This window comes from Poecile atricapillus, chromosome Z (genome assembly GCF_030490865.1).
Source record: "Poecile atricapillus isolate bPoeAtr1 chromosome Z, bPoeAtr1.hap1, whole genome shotgun sequence".
Taxonomy (NCBI): domain Eukaryota; kingdom Metazoa; phylum Chordata; class Aves; order Passeriformes; family Paridae; genus Poecile; species Poecile atricapillus.
The window spans coordinates 145123561-145127349 of record NC_081289.1 but is presented as its reverse complement, the minus strand read 5'-3'; positions in this window follow the sequence as shown (position 1 = coordinate 145127349).

Sequence of the window (3789 nt, the reverse complement as noted above, 5' to 3'; positions counted from 1 at the left end):
AGGAGCTGGCTTTGTCCTTGTCCATAACTCCTTCACCTGTGTTTCTGCTCAGACCAGTTTTATACCAGGTCACACTTTGCTTTGTGTGGCTGCAGCTTTTCTGAGCCCTAAAGATGGAATTACAGCACTGGCAAACTCTCGACAAGGGGAAATTCTTCCTTGCTTAACCTCTGGTCTCTATTTTAACCTCCCACTCGCCCCACATCCACCAGCCCCAGAGCTGAATGAGTGAATGGGGACACATATGAACTGGTGCTCGGCATCCTTCTGTCATATTCTTTTTTTTTTTTTTTTCCCTTGTTGAATGAGGCCTAAAATTAGCTCAGCAGGAGGTGAGGGCTGAAACATTTCAGCAAAAACTGTCATAGTATTGAAAAGCCATCGTTTTGCTGATTATTTCTCAGCTTTCTTACTGTGAACAGCATTGCCTGGCCTTTTATTTTGATAGATGAATGCAAGCAAAAACCTCATAGAATGAAGTGATCTGCCAGGCTTTTCAGGTCATTCTCCAGATGATTTAATATTTGACCTGGAAAGGAGTGCCCAGCTGAAGGTCCAGCCAGTCCAGTGTGTCACAGCCATGGCCAGGGGGAGTCACATAGGGCAAGGTGTAAAGTGGAGACTGTGGAGGATATCCCAGATCCTCACTGCACCCTGCAAATGACACAAGAGCTCAACAGCTCTGCACCCATCATGGGCACATCTCCACAGAGTCTGGTTTTGCTGGATCGTTTTTCCTCTTTGCGTTTTCAAAGAACAACAAAACAGTTTAAAGCTCATCCTGTGCCACCCCTGCCATGGGCAGGGACACCTTGCACTGTCCCAGGCTGCTCCCAGCCCTGTCCAGCCTGGCCTTGGACACTGCAGGGATCCAGGGCCAGCCCCAGCTGCTCTGGGCACCCTGTGCCAGGGCCTGCCCACCCTCCCAGCCAGCAATTCCTTCCCAATATCCCAGCTGGGCCTGCCCTCTGGCACTGGGAAGCCATTGCCTGGCTGCTGTCCCTGCAGGCCTTGTCCCCAGTCCCTGGGCAGCTCTCCTGGAGCCCCTTTAGGCCCTGCCAGGGGCTCTCAGCTCTCCCTGGAGCCTTCTCTTGTGCAGGGGAGCAGCCCCAGCTCTCCCAGGCTGGCTCCAGAGCACAGGGGCTCCAGCCTTTGGGGGATATTTGTGACCTGATATATTTTGGAAAGCTGCTCTCAAGAGTTTCTTTAGGGGTACAATACTTTCATCCTTTGCTTTCAGCTTTCAGGATGAGCAACTTTCTGTTACCTGACAAGTGGAAGTCCTGGAAAACAGGAAGGTTAAATGATTTTGTCACATCTCATGGACTAATAAGCAGGGACTAAAATCAGATCTTTGTTCAAGGGACAAAGCCATCTACTCTACAATTTGGTTTCAGGGTCTTAACCACCAGGATTCACTATGTACCTCATGGAAGAAGGTGAAAACATGAAAACACCTCTGCAATGCAGAGTTCTGTGGTTGTCCATGTGGCTCACTTGGTGCCATACCTCAGGTTCAAAGGGATTATCTTATCCCTTCTGGGTTAAGACCCATCAGCCCAGCTTGGAGGTGGGAGAAGTGAAGCAAATATTCTCTATTTTTTAGTTACTCCAGAGTAAAACCCACCCAGCTGTGGCTGCCCCATCCCTGGAAGTGATTGAGGCCAGGTTGGACAGGGCTTGGAGCAACCTGGGATAATGGAAGGTGTCCCTGCCCATGGCAGAGGATTGGAACTAGTTTGAAGTCCCTTGCAAACCAAATCATCCCATGATTTTTCTGGTTTCTGTGATTCTTAGACAGTTGGCTATAACCCCAGCATGACCCTATACCTGGTCATATACCCAGATTTGGAGTGATCTTTCTGACCCCAGGTCCCTGATGCCCACAGAGGCCTGCTCACGCAGAGAGCAATGCCACAAAACTCAGGAGGAATCAGCAAAGGCTGATTTTGTGAGGCACTTGTCTGCTTCATCCTTCACCTGCCATGCCTTTGATGGTGGTCCTGGAGCTCCTGATGCATGTCATCACTGCTAGCTTGGCCCACTGCTCCACGCAGGTGTCATGTCATTACTGGGTAGCTCACATTTGATGGCTCAGAATGGAAATGAGCCAAATTGTAGCATAAATAAGATTGTTTCTAATCCTGCCCTCCCAAGCCTTAGTGCACATCAAGTGAGACAGGATGAGTACATCCATCCTGCCTCAGCTTTCTGTGCTGATTCCCACCTGAAGGATGAGGAGAGAACCTGGAAACTGGAACTCACCCACGATCAAAAGCCATTTTGGAGCTTTTCAACGTGTGTTCATGTGTTCAGTGCCATGGATCCAGCTGAAGGCACAGTCCATTTGGAGACAACCAAATGCTGTGTGTCAGTAAATCCCTCTGGGAAGGGCACATCTGTGCTGAACAGAAGGCACAGCACCAAGCTGATGCTCACAGAGACTGACCTGCTGATATGCCCACCCACCCCCTGGAGGACAGCAGAGGCTGGAGTCACATTCCTGGGGTGCACACGCTTCAGGAAGGTGGGAGCTCAAAAGCTCATCTGGACATTCTTCTTGGCCATGTTCTTCAGTCTCCAGGACTCTGGGGGTTTCCACTCAAGGACTTGCTCCTGGCACATGTGCAAGGACGTGGAGCAGGGAACACCCAGAGGCAGGTTGAGGGGGGCAAAAGGAACAGCTACTTTATTTCCAGAGGCATGGGAGATGGAAAAGGTAGGAAATAGTCGAGGAAAACCTGAAGACTAACTTCCTGCTTGCCTTTTCCTCCTCACCTGCTGGCACAGGCCATCTGTGTCCCAGCAGAGAGCACAAGCTTGGCCCAGTATTTGTAAGGCAGGGACAGGGTCAGACAGGAGCTGTGTCCCCAACACCAGGGTTCTTTCAGGCTGAACTTACGGCAAATGGGAACAACAAAAACAACCCAGCAGATTTTGGGCAGCCAGTCCCTCCAGCCTTGGGCTGACTAGGTGCATCTAAACCGGGCAGCCAGAAGCCATGGGCACCTAGCCCAAGGCTCAGGGTGATCCCACCCAGGTGTTACCCACCCCAGAGAGGCCCCACTCAGGGCTGTGGAGGATGCTTCCACCGCTGACCCCACGCAGCACACACACAGAGCAGCATCTCTCCAGTCTGCCTCATTCACACCACAAAAAAAGCCACTTGGCACAGTTTGGGATCAAGTGTACGTTTTTATTTTTTAATGGAACATAGACTCCTTTAGAAAAAGAAACATTCAGCTGGATGATAACACCCATAGAAAAAACACCAATCTTGTGTTCTCTTTTTTTTTTCTTTTTTTAAATTTGGCATTTGTTATCTGCATTTATATTAAAGCAAAGTGCATCTTTCTTACTTTTTTCTCGTTTATACACATTGCACAATACATAAATAATGATGCTTATAAAACGTCTTTATATTTACAAGTAATAATATATTTATATATAACATAAAATACATTTTTTTTTCTTTAATAAATCTCAGGGTTTTTTTAAGGAGTCCTTTCTTTTGTGTGGGTGTTTTTTCCAAAGCACTACAATGCTAAAGTTCCAAGAAGAATGCTCTCTTGTTCAATTAAACCTTTATATTTAGAAAAATAGCTTATGTTAAGGTCTAAACATGCTCATTGAGCTAAGAACAGTGTAAAAGTATCATACTTGTGTATGAATTCAAGAAGAAATGAAAGCACAACTGCATTTCCAGATAAGATGGTACCTGGATAACCTGATCTAAGCAGGTTACAACACACCGACTGTTGTGAACACTTTTTCTCTTGTTTTTCCCCC